Raw genomic sequence first — 14,004 nt, 5'->3', positions numbered from 1 at the left:
CACACACACACACACACACACACACACACACACACACACACACACACATGGAGCCACGTGAACCAAACCAGTTTATTCCTTGAGCCAGACACGCACACGTCCCCCATATTGGGGAGAGGGTGAACTAAATTATGGAGAAACTTTTGCAGTATGGCTTATCGATGCTGCCTAGTTCATTGTCCCTGCCTTCCCTCCCTCCCTCCCTCCTTCTCTCCCTCCTTCCCCCTCCTTCCCTCCTTCCTTCCTGTCCTTCTCTCTCTCTCGGGAAACACACACAGCTGTAGTATGGCTGCAACATTACAACATACTTTCCTTACCTCCCACAACACAACACAACACAACACAACACAACACAACACAACACAACACATCACATCACAACACAACACAACACAGCACAACACAACACAACACAGCACAACACATCACAGCAACACAACACAACACAACACAACACAACACACTTTCCTACTTCCCTGTCCACTGCAACACTCACTTAAAACGTTCCTTTCATCAGAGATACATTCATTAAGAAGACAATGAAAACGACTTTAATTTTGCCACTTCTGTCTGACCTTTTGGGAAACACATCCACCAACAGGCATTAAAAGCCTCACTGTTTACTAGTTTGATTACAGGTGAGAATATACCTGTACCTGTAGTAAGAGTATTGTCACTTTCTCAACCGCTGAAGTTGTGGTGTTAAGAATGGATTTTCGAGAGTTTAATAATGATGGTGAGAGTATTGAGTAGTGGAAGTAGTAGTAGTAGTAGTAGTAGTAGTAGTAGTAGTAGTAGTAATAGTAGTAGTAGTAGTAGTAGTATGCATGAGGCATGACGAGGTAAGGGATCTCACAGCAAATATGTTGAAGGAAATCTGCCGGGACGTCATGGTAGAACCGACCCTCCTTCCATTGGATAGCGAGATCTTCCAACACAGGACTTCAAACACATCTAACGAAGCCCGTGTGGACGTCAGTGCTCGAGGATTCTGGACGCGGGGACAGCGAGCTTTCTTCGACATCAGGATTTTTGATCCCATGGCCGCTTGTCACCATAACCTAGCTCTCGATGCTGCACATAGGAGGAACGAGAACGACAAGAGAAGGGCATATGGGGAGAGAATTCAAAACGTTGATCAAGGCAGCTTCACTCCTCTAGTGTTCACAACCTCTGGTGGGATGGGCCCAAGTGCAAGATGTTTCTACGCCAGACTCGCGGAGTTGATCTCCGAACAGAAGCAGCAGCCCAGAAGTTATGTTACAGCCTGGATGAGATGTCGACTGTCCTTCTCTCTCCTTCGGTCGGCTTTGCTCTGCCTCAGGGGAACGAGAGCTTCTGCCCCTACTCCGACAACTGCTGCAGATATTGACTATGAGGCTACAGTCACTGAATGCCGCATAGATCTGCGGCTCAACTAATTTAACACAGATAGGATAGCTTCTTATGTATTAGGATATTTAATATTAAGGTAAATAAATGGTGGCGAAGGTGTGGCTATTGGGGGAGGCTGGAGGCCATTTAAAAAAAAAAAGTAGTAGTAGTAGTAGTAGTAGTGCAAAATGTTTCTACGCCAGACTCGCGGAGCTGATCTCCGAACAGAAGCAGCAGCCCAGAAGTTATGTCACAGCCTGGATGAGATGTCGACTGTCCTTCTCTCTCCTTCGGTCGGCTTTGCTCTGCCTCAGGGGAACGAGAGCTTCTGCCCCTACTCCGACAACTGCTGCAGATATCGACTATGAGGCTACAGTCACTGAATGCCGCATGGATCTGCGGCTCAACTAATTTAACACAGATAGGATAGTTTCTTATGTATTAGGATATTTAATATTAAGGTAAATAAATGGTGGCGAAGGTGTGGCTATTGGGGGAGGCTGGAGGCCACGTTAAAAAAAAAAAAAAAGTAGTAGTAGTAGCGGTGGTGATGGTAGTAGTGATAGTGGTGGTAATATTTCTAGTAGTCAGTGATAGTCGTAGTGGTGATAGTGGTAGTAGTAGTAGTAATGATGGTAGTGTATGTAGTGGTTAGTAGTAGTAATAATAAATAATTAACTAGCTGCATGAGGGAGAGTGTATAGCCCTCACACCAGCTAGTTAACTTCACCCTCCACATTACTTATTTATCTAGTCTATTTTCTACACGTGTGCGGTTCACTGCTACACGAGGCGTTTTGTGATTTCTTGACTAAAAACAACAAATACTCTGTAATTATTGTGTATTGGCGGAAGCGGGAGTGTGTTGGCGCATGTTGGGAGTGTGTTGGTGTGTGTTGACGGAAGCAGGAGTGTGTTGGTGTGTGTTGACGGAAGCAGGAGTGTGTTAGTAAATGTTGGGGGTGTGGTGGCGCATGTTGGGTGTATGGCGGTGGTTGCTCCATCATCTTAGTGGCGTACTACTGTAAATTCTTGATTAAATAATGGGTGTGTCTTAAAGTTGAATGAACGGGGTAATGGCGAGGGAAGTGGTTGTGGGAGGGAAGTGGTGGTAGTGGTTATGGTGAAGGTACGTGATAGAGGTGGTGGGGGGAGTGGTAGAGGTGGTGGGGGGAGTGGTAGGGTGGTGGGGGGGTGGTAGAGGTGGTGGGGAGTGGTGGGGTGGTGGGGGGGTGGTAGGGTGGTGGGGGAATTGGTAAGTGGAATGGTAGTGGGGTGGGTGGGAGAAAGTGGTGGTAGTGGTTATGGTGAAGGTACGTGATGGGGTGGTGGGGGTGGTGGGGTGGTGGGGGAGTGGTAGGAGTTGGTGGGGGTGGTAGGGTGGAAGTGGTAGTGGTGGTGGGAGAAGTGGAGGTAGTGGTTATGGTGAAGGTGCGTGATGGGGTGGTGGGGGGTGGTAGAGGTGGTGGGGTGGTAGGGTGGTGGGGGAGTGGTAGGGTGGTGGGGGTGGTAGTTGGGGGGTGGTAGTGGGGTGGTAGAGGTGGTGGTGGGGTGGGGTGGTTGGAGTGGTGTGATAGATGGAGAGAAGTGGTGGTAGTGGTTATGGTGAAGGTGCGTGTGAGTGGTGGGTGGTGGGGGTGGTGGTGGTGGGGAGTGGTGTGGTGGTAAGTGGGGTGGTGGGGGTGGTAGGGTGGTGGGGTGGTGGGGTGGTGGGGGGAGTGGTGGGGTGGTGGGGGTGGTGGGTGGTGGTGGGAGAAAGTGGTGGTGGTGGTTATGGTGAAGGTCCGTGATAGAGGTGGTAGGGGGTGGTAGTGGTGGGGAAAAGAAGTGGTGGTGGTGAAGGTCGTGGTGGTGGGGAAAGTGGTGGTAAAAGGGAAGTAGTGTTGGGAGGGAAGTGGCTGCGGTGAAGGGGGGGGTCATCATACAGGTAAGGTCAGTAATCAAATGTAGTTTATAATGACACAAATTCATTCTTGGTCGAGATTTTGGTCACTGCTGCTGAAACTTTAGGGAATCTTTACTGATCTTGTATTTTATTTTAACGAACTGAGTAAACTTAAGTAATTTCTATAACTAAACCTATAAATATATCAATCTTTAATGTAGGTATTTTAAGTATGTTCTTTAATTAAGTTTTTAGAAATATTTAAGTGAATATAATCAGATGTTTATTACTACGTGTGTGTGTGTGTGTGTGTGTGTGTGTGTGTGTGTGTGTGTGTGTGTGTGATATTTATGGTAGCTGTTTCTAAAAAAAAGGCTTTAAACTTTATCTTAAAAGAGTGATAAAAATATTAGGTGTTACAGGAGAGAGCAAGGAGGGAAGGAAGGGACGGAGAGAGGAAAGGGAGGGAGGGAGGGAGGGAGGGAGAGAAGGGAGAGAAGGGAAGGGAGGGAGGCGTAACACTCCCCACTAAGCAACAACACCACCTTCTTTCCGCGACTGTCAGCCAATTACGCCCGGGTGAAGAGTCACTTGTTATATGGCAAGCCGGGACACCTTCCTCACGCCTGCCAACACGCCCACACTGCCGGGGGTGAAGGAGGGCCGGGAGGAGGGTCTGAGGAGGTAGTTGTGGTCTTTAGAATATATGTATAGAAGTGACTGTTGTATGAACTAAATCGAATGTCTTTCACAGGTTATAATTATTACTCTGTTAATTAGGTTAGGTTAGGTTAGGGGTGGAGAGAAGATTAGTTTATTTTAACACGAGAGTTTAATACGGGTCAACAAGTTCATCTGACGGGGTCGTATTGCCGCCCACCCGCCGGCCCACAGCTGAGGGGACCAGACACACACCTCCACCCTTAAGAGTAAAAACTCAATCACTTTATGGTGTCATAACGAAGGTATCAGCCACACGACCAAAGATGCCGACTAAGTTATTATGAGAGAAAAATTACAATTACAAGCGTGTCTGTCCCAGCAAGAGCACGTGGTGACCTCTGACACGGGGTAGAGACGAGTGTGTGTGTGAGGAAGGAAGTGGCAGGTGGAGGATAACAGTGTGACTCCAGCAAACCTTTATTATCATGTTAATAAACCATTTTTGTTAGACTTAAAAAAATGAACATATTGGTTACAAACACTAAAGGAACATTATTTGTATCAGCATTTTTTTTAAGACTGATGACTTTGAATATGTAATTTATGTACAGTACCAAGTGGAGGAGTCTGGTGAAACTACTGAGGTAAATGGAGAATCATACAAGATATTACAACAAAGTGATGCTCTCTATATACTCATACACATTACAACTCTTCATCTAAATGTTCTATAACATCCCTCAAGACACGACGCCCTATAGAGGCCTCTGGCGTGTTAGTGTTAGTCAGCCCCGTCCCACAAGACCTGGTCCACCTCCACAGAATAAAAGTCTAAGTTAGTTTAAGGTTTAATACATTTTATGGCAAATAGGATTAAGATGATAGCAGTTTTATGGGCGTGTGGCTGACTCGTGATGCAAATAAGACATGTTGAGTGCTTGTTGTAGACGGTGAGTGTGGACCTCAGTCGTGGGTCGGGTCCACCTTACTCTCACCTACTCACTTTAAACAACAACTTCCACAAATTGTTACAAAGCCAATTAGTAAGATATGAAACGAGGTGTATAATTTTTTTTTTACAGTCTGCAGCCAAATTCTTACGTGTTTTGACTCTTAATGGTTTAATTGGTAAGGCAACGTTTTATCTGGAGAAATATCCCACAGGTCGAGTGTTCCGGGTTCTGTTCTACACCAAGTGGGGGTCTCATTAGCCGTGATCTCATGATTAATTAGTGGCGACGGCTAATTTAAGCAGATTCCTCAACACGTAAGTCGTCCACCTCGCATATTGCTGGTCTCTGCGCCATCACCTCACCTCACCTCACCTCACCTCACCGCCAATGAGTCATCACCTACAGCCGTTTTTTCCCCTTGTTGTCCTAGTGTTACAAGGGAAACAGAATCGCTCGTTACCTCTGGTTTATGTATTTGATTATAGTTACGGCTGCTGCAATATATCTTAACAACGAATGAATTAATTAATGCAATCACATCAATCATTCTGGCCATGTTGTACGATCAGTGCGCTACGCTCAACTGCATCCCAATGAAAAGGAAATCGGAACCAAACATAAAAGGTGATTATACAGCTGAAATATATACCTAATTCCCGCCGTGTAATGTTGAGTTGTTCATACTGATAAACTACATAATAAAGAACTCTCAATGACTCTCGTTCACAGCAACACGATGCCATAAATAATCACACGTCTGGCACCCAGGTCAGGTATCTAAACAGGGCGGGCACCTGGACAGATAAGAGAATCCTTCCACTGCAATAAATTCACAATCGACAATTAATCTTCACTTGATCGCCATAATTCTACCGGGACATGCCTTGTGGAGGTGTGACTACGGCAGGAGAATTAATTGCCGAGAGATAGTAACCCAATAAATCTTTCCTATAGCGAATAAAGACAAGAGACACAATAATGTTATCTGGGGTACGTGAAACTCAGTCGTGTCTTCATTACCGAACCCAAGCGCTTGAGGCCTCTTGTAATACACTAAATTAATAACTCATTCATACTTGAGTGATAGTTAACCAGAGGCGACATTAACCAGCACCCGGCAGGCATGGTTTGTGCTCTCATTACACACACACACACACACACACACACACTTTAAAAAATCTAATTCCCATCTCAATGCATTTGTATTATGACTGGACTAATGCATTGGCCTGTGTGTGTGTGTGTGTGTGTGTGTGTGTGTGTGTGTGTGTGTGTGTGTGTGTGTGTGTGTGTGTGTGTGTGTATGTGTGTTTCGCCTACAGTTAATAAGTTAGTTGTGATCTAAACTCGATTCAAAACCTTCCGCATTCTCCTTCACCTGTCGTGGATACCTGTCTACTGCTTAACATGTAATCCCCGCGCCCACTGTGTAAGTTATAAGACCAAGTGTAGCGTCTCGGAGAATATTAATACGCCACACTATGTACTGTACGCTGCACTCACTATCTTAGTATCGTAGTGAATAAACAAGTAAATTATTGCGTTAATTACAATATGAAGGAGTAATTATCACGTTAAATTTGTAGGAGTCAGTTCGGGTTTGTTATGATAGAAAGCAAATTTATTAGAGCGATTGTGTCTCACTTAAATACATACATCTTTTATGTGTAAGTCTCACGTCTTATAGTAAATACAGGCGACTGTATCTACCAGGTGAACCAGATTACAAGGATTAAATAAATATATGGTGCTATACTGTACCGTCACCTGGGGAACAAGAGGTGTGGCTGACGTCCATCTCATGAAAAAAATGTAACCCTCTTGTATGCTGTGTGAAGATGTCCAGGCAAAAAGGAAAATGAATAGAATGATAATAATGGAAAAATAGGGAAATTAATACCACCGCTCACCTAACCTAACCTAACCTGACCTAACCTTATGAACCAGCAGATAGACGAAGCCGAGCCCCCCGACGATAAATCCTTTACCATCCCCATATGAAGGATTCTTAACACCTTAACACAACGTAGGATACTTTGGCTGTCTTTTATGTTGGGTGTGGGCGGAGGATACGTGGGCGTGAACAAGACGAGGGCGTGCAGGAATGACCATCCCTTTACCTTACTGGGGGATGGGAGGGGGGGGTGGCGGCTCTTTGACGTCACCACAAGTCACGGGGGACGCTCTTACGCCCAGGTCTCAGCATTACCCCTGGCATTAAGCTGCTTGCTGGTGATGGCCGCGATATGACTCTCGGTATGAAATGAGTTACGAGTCTGATGCTGTGATACTCTGCTTGTGGTCGTCCCTCCGGTTCTCCCGTGAGGCTTCTATCTGGAGACTATATATTGTGTGTTGATATTTGATGTTTGATAGAATCTTAAGTTAGTCAGTAGCTCAATTCTCAAACAATATTACATACATACATATATACATACATACATACATACATACATACCTACATACATACATACATACATACATACATACGTTCATACACATAGTTGAAATACATAAGACTAACATAATAAATAAGGTTTCCATAAGCTGCGCCTCGTCTCCTGAGTCACTCGATCACTGACTGACTGACTCATTACTGACTGATTCACTCACCCGGTTACCGAAAAAAAACCCCTCAAACTCGTACACTCACTGACAGATACACAATAACATCTGTACCTAACCTAACCAAAATACATAGATAACAATAAAACACCTGTCCATATTCCCAGGTAATTTTTCTTATTCCTCAAACATAATTTTGAGATTTAACTGATTACTTCAGAGTTACGTTGAGGTTTGTAAATCAGTTCAAAACCCGAGAATATAAATTATACTTAAGATAAATGACTTTAATGTTCCTTACAAGTCATGTTAAACCTTTTTCCCTTGAAGGTGGTAAAGTTTTAAAGGGTTGACGTGTTAAGTTTTCATAAGGTCTTCTTGTGTCTTTGTGTTGAGGGAGATTAATAGAGACATACCATTTATACTCTCGCTATGTGACGAATTAAAGTCCACTTATTACAAGCTTAAAGTTATATGCTTCCCCTTAGGTGATTTATGTCCGAGGTATAATATGATTTTGATTTTGGGTAATTTATCAAGTGCACGATTTAGGGGCCATACAAACAATTAATCATCCTAGATTAAAAGTTGCGGCCAAAACCCACACGGAGCAGACCCCACCCGTCTCCCGTCCCACCCGTCCCCCGCCCGTCCCACGCCCCCAACCGTCCCACTCCCCCAACCGTCCCACACCCCCACACAGACCAGCCAAGCTAAGATGAATGATGTCTGCCCCTGACGCCCCGCCACGCTCTACAATATTTATCACCAGTACAAGACCTTATATGTCTGATTTTACCATATAGACAGCCTGAACTAATGGTACTGATCATTATGTCTCGTTCTTGACTGATTTTTAAGCTTAGGTGGACACGAGTGACGGTGTTATCGTGATGGTTGGAATGGTGAGTCATTTTTAAGGTGACTACTGAATGATGTGAGTCATTTCTGTGGTGACTACTGAATGGTGTGAGTCAATTTTTCTATGGTGACTAATCGTGATATGATGAAGTCTTGTGGAAACTACACATCCCCTCAGCAAGCACACCATCACCAATAAACACTTGAGCAACACACATCGCAACACATCACCAAACAGAGTAAACACATTAAAGCACATCACATCACTAAGATCTAAAAAAAATGAATGGTCTGAAAAATGGCAGATGCAATTTAATGTGGACAAATATAAGGTACTTAGTCTAGGAGACGTAAACAGAGAAACCAGATACCAGATGAACAACGTTGTTATAGAGAAATCCGACTGTGAGAAAGATTTAGGAGTAATGATAAGTAAGGATCTTAAACCGAGTAAACAATGTGTATTTGCCCGAAACAAGGTTAACGAAGTACTTGGGTTCATACAAAGGAGTGTTAGTTACAAGACTAGCGAGGTTATCCTAAAACTATATCTTGCGCTTGTGAGACCTCACTTGGATTACGCAGTTCAATTCTGGCCACCGTACTACAGAATGGATATACAGTATAGAATCCCTAGAAAGAATTCAGAGGAGAATGACAAGACTAATTCCGGGCATTAGGAGCCTTGAATACTGAGACAGATTAAAGCACCTTAATATGCACTCCCTCGAGAGACGTAGAGTAAGGGGCGATATGAATGAGGTGTATAAATGGAAGTCAGGGTTAAACAAATGTGATATAACAAAGGTACACAAACTATCCCACCGGGAGCGAACTCGTAACAATGGTTTTAAATTAGACAAATTTGTATATAGGCGAGAGATAGGTGAACACTGGTTTGGAAATAGAGTAGTGGGTGAGTGGAGCAAGTTACCAAACATCATCATTAACTCGAATACGCTGGATAGCTTCAAACAAAGGTTGGATGGATATATGAGCGATAGGGGTTGGGTGTAAATGGGACTGCCCAATATAGGCCAATAGGCCCGCTGCAGTTTCCTCCATTCTTATTTCTTACATCACCAACACACTACATTAACAAACTCAACACAAGACAAAGCGTATTATCTAACCAAGGGCAACACATCACTCGGCACAACACGTAACTAACCACGTAAATAATGGATATTAACCACGATACACAACCACGTAGGTCACTCACATACATACATACCTGTACATACCCTGTACTTACATACATACACACATACACACACAGAGTACAAGAAGATCTCTCAAGGGAGGAGCCAGAATTGTAAGTCTTGCCTCTGAATTGTCTTGAGGGAAATTAACTGGGTAAGAAATGTAGCGGCAGGAAGTTTAGCGTTGAGGGGACGCATGTTTCACACACTTTGTTGCTCGGGACGCCACAGTTGAATTTACCTGCCAAGGATTGTTAGCAGTTTGTTTAGTGAAGCTGCTATGTGTTATCCAGGTAGTTTAGGGACTATTTTTAGATACGGGTTTATTTTTAGATATTTTTGTTATGTTTTTTGAGGAATTTTAGAAACTATTTTATTTTGAGAGGATTTTATGATTTTTTTTTTTACTGTTTTTAGATACGAATTTATTTTTAGATAATTATATGAGACGATGTGTGTAAAAAAAATAATTAGTATATAAAATAGAACAGAATGTTGTGTTTTTTTTTTACCTGTATGTGTGATGGAAAGGTTGTGTAATAATGCTCAGGTAAGCTGTCACTGCTATCGTCCAAACTCTTCTACAGAGATGAAAGTTGTCTTGTTCACATGAATTATACAACATTCAAAGTACCTGCTGTAGGGAGTCTCTAATTAGCTCAGGTGAGAGTTACGACTTGGATCATTGTGTGTGTAGGTGTATACTGTTTGTGAGAATTGTGGTTGTGAATGTTGTGGTTGTTTTGTGGTTGTGAATGTTGTGGTTGTGAGTGTTGTAGTTGTGTTGTGGTTGTAAGAGTGTTGTACCAGATTCAATTTCGGCCCAAAATATCACCGAATATATATATATCTTAAGATACATCGATATTGAGCAAGATTGTGTAAGACTGTGCAAGATTGTGTAAGAATGTGAAGTGTCAGTGAGAAATTCAGCTACCATCCATCACCTCTGGGCTGGGGGGTGGTGGGGGGGGGAGGGGGTGGTAAAAGCGAACCAAGGACACGAAACAATCATATCTAGTATTGGCTTCAGTATTGTTCCCTCAGTCATAACAAAGACGAGTAACACCAGTGGACTCAAGTAAACATTGTTCGTAAATTTTGTACAGAATTCACACGTCTTCTTCCCCTTCTCTTGTTATCGATACAGAAAGAGTTACGAGTTATTCTTATACACTGTAGTTAATGTAGCTATTATATGTATTACTTGTTAACCATTGAATTGTGTTGGTATGATATAATCTAATTGACATCATCGTTATACGTAATAAATTCTCACCTTAGCGTTACCTTAGATGACATCACTACCTACTGTATGAAGTGAGAAACAACCAGTTACCTTGCAGCGTTAGGTTAGGTTAGGTTAGGTTAGCTTAGGTTAGGTTAGGTTAGCTTAGGTTAGGTGTTGTGATTTTCGTTCTATTTTCCGGGACTTACGCGACCATCTTACTCCAGGCTTCTGACTCATCATTCAACACAACATCGTAAAAGTATTTGTCGACGTTTGAGTTACAGCTTAACAGACCAAACCTGTTAAATGACTTGATCCTTTATTAGGACTTACTGAAGAGCTGATAAGGGTGTATTGAATACTAAATAATCTTATGGTGAAAAAAAAAGAGAGAACTGATATAATGAAATGAGTGAACAGGAGGGAATCACACCATATGGAGATGATATATGGACGTAGGAAAACAGAGGAGATAGACAGTAACCAGGAGAGAGTGATGAAGTACACTCACTCAAAAAATATCTTTACGACTTTATGTTAAACAATATGACACAACGGATGAAGAATTTTGACAACCCTACCGAGACAACAGGAGTCATAGTGTTCATTTTGAAATTTATCGGACCCGCCCAGTGAAGATGCTCTTTTGGGTGTGTGTGTGTGTGTGTGTGTGTGTGTATCTGTGTAGTAATGGAGGAGACACAGGGGTAGGGAAAGGGGGAAGATGAGTAGCGAAGAGCAGAGACGTGTAAAATGACGAGAGATAACGAGGGTAGTGAGAGGGAACGAACTATAGTGAAGGAAGGAATAGTGCACAATTAAGTAGGGGAGGGAAGAGTGTTATGTACTGTAGATGGGAGTGGAACAGGGAGACAGAGGTACACACACACACACACACACACACACACACACACACACACTACAGAGTTACAGGTAAGCAGCAGCCACACCGTCATTGTGAAGAATAGTCTCCAAGTCGCGGTTTATCTCGGCTTTTATTCAATTCTTACCAATTCCAAGTCTTCTCCAGACCGGGAACAATAAATCTCAAATTCCCGAGTTTTTCCAATTTTCACGGCAGCGAGGGACCGTTTTATCTACCTTCAGGTGTGTTGTGGCAGGTACCCCGAGGACCCACCTGGTGTGTTGTGGCCCAAGACCCCGTGGACCCACCTGGTGTGTTGTGGCCCAAGACCCCGTGGACCCACCTGGTGTGTTGTAGCCCAAGACCCCGTGGACCCACCTGGTGTGTTGTGGCCCAAGACCCCGTGGACCCACCTGGTGTGTTGTGGACCCACCTGGTGTGTTGTGGCCCAAGACCCCGTGGACCCACCTGGTGTGTTGTAGCCCAAGACCCCGTGGACCCACCTGGTGTGTTGTGGCCCAAGACCCCGTGGACCCACCTGGTGTGTTGTAGCCAAGACCCCGAGGACCCACCTGGTGTGTCGTGGTGGGGGGGGGGGACATTCACCTCACCGATATAAGAGATAAGAACATTAATATACAGTATCTGAATTCATCTGAGTGTGAGTCATGTCCAGCAGCCAATGAACCATAAGAAGGAACACCACATAAAATAATACCTGGCTTTCAGTCGCCGTAATCACTAACACCGATCTGCTTGAGTCAGTAACACAGAGTGACACTATAACCTGAGAATCTTGTTATAGAGTTTTATTAGTTAAGTGACTGATATTATCAACGTCGACTAATTTCAATCATAATCTGATGGAAATTAATCAAGGCAGTGAGCTCGTTTATGTGGTTAGGTTAATTTACATTTTAAACAAGTATGAGGGTTAAAAAAAAACACTTCTCCGTCAGTGAGTGAGTGAATGAGTGATAAAACGACATACAGAGCTGCTGATAAAGTTAGAAATGTCTGACTGGTATATTGAAACATTTATTTATGTGATTACCTGTAAGTTGTCGTAGGCAGGGCAGGAAGAGTCACGTGGCTCCGCTCACTCGTGGTTGACCTGGTGATCAACCCAGAAAAAATCGTATTACTTAGGAATTGAATTTTGTCATTTATTAATTGGTATACAACACAAACTCTCCATCAGCACCTAACGTTTTCCATTTTTCCACAGTTCATCCTGGGTGAAAAAAGTGAATTAAGACCTCAGCTTGGCTTGAATATTTTATAGTTGTATAAAAAAATTCATAACAATTGTGCAGTTTGTGATACAATTGCCAAACGTTTACACATGTAGAGAGATCCACGAGAGATTCTTCAGGGTGTAAAGGTCTGGGGAATCCGTCACTACAATAAGCTGCCTCACGAACACAAACAAAACAAAAATATCCAAATCTAAAAGTAGTTATACAGCTTCCTTAACCCGGGTCACTTTTATTGGAAAACTTATCTTTACTCTCCCTTACAGTGGCGAGTGAGGCAAAACTTTAGCAGTACATAACCTCAGAATATCACATATGTTCACCTGTATTTGGTCAACCTAACCTAACCTAACCTGTTTAAGATACAGTATATTTCAGGCGAGAAAACGTCTTGAGTCGTCTATTTATCTTGTTTATTATTTACTTTAGTTTAGTCTTGTAATAGCAGGATGGAGGAGATCACAAAATATATTACACACTTACAAACCATAAATGGAGAGTAATTCAGACATTAATTTACACCTGAACGATACCTTTGTTTACCTGTATGACGTCAACAGATCCTTATAAACGATAGGAAATAATAACAAGTTGTTTTTATAAGCAATGATAATCCAGAGGTTATAAACAATACCATTTTAATTCTAAGGATAAAACATAATCATTGCCAATAAACAACAACTTAACAAAGACACAAAGTCACCAACAATTCCTGAGCCAACACCTCCATCCTATGATATGTTTGTGGTGGTTCTTGTATGTGTCCTGAGCCAACACCTCCATCCTATGATATGTTTGTGATGGTTCTTGTATGTGTCCTGAGCCAACACCTCCATCCTATGATATGTTTGTGATGGTTCTTGTATGTGTCCTGAGCCAACACCTCCATCCTATGATATGTTTGTGGTGGTTCTTGTATGTCCCTGAGCCAACACCTCCATCCTATGATATGTTTGTGATGGTTCTTGTATGTGTCCTGAGCCAACACCTCCATCCTATGATATGTTTGTAATGGTTCTTGTATGTGTCCTGAGCCAACACCTCCATCCTATGATATGTTTGTGATGGTTCTTGTATGTGTCCTGAGCCAACACCTCCATCCTATGATATGTTTGTAATGGTTCTTGTATGTGTCCTGAGCCAACACCT

The sequence above is a fragment of the Homarus americanus genome, unplaced genomic scaffold, assembly GCF_018991925.1.
Source record: "Homarus americanus isolate GMGI-L3 unplaced genomic scaffold, GMGI_Hamer_2.0 scaffold49667, whole genome shotgun sequence".
NCBI classification, from domain to species: domain Eukaryota; kingdom Metazoa; phylum Arthropoda; class Malacostraca; order Decapoda; family Nephropidae; genus Homarus; species Homarus americanus.
Note: the sequence above shows the minus strand (reverse complement) of the source record.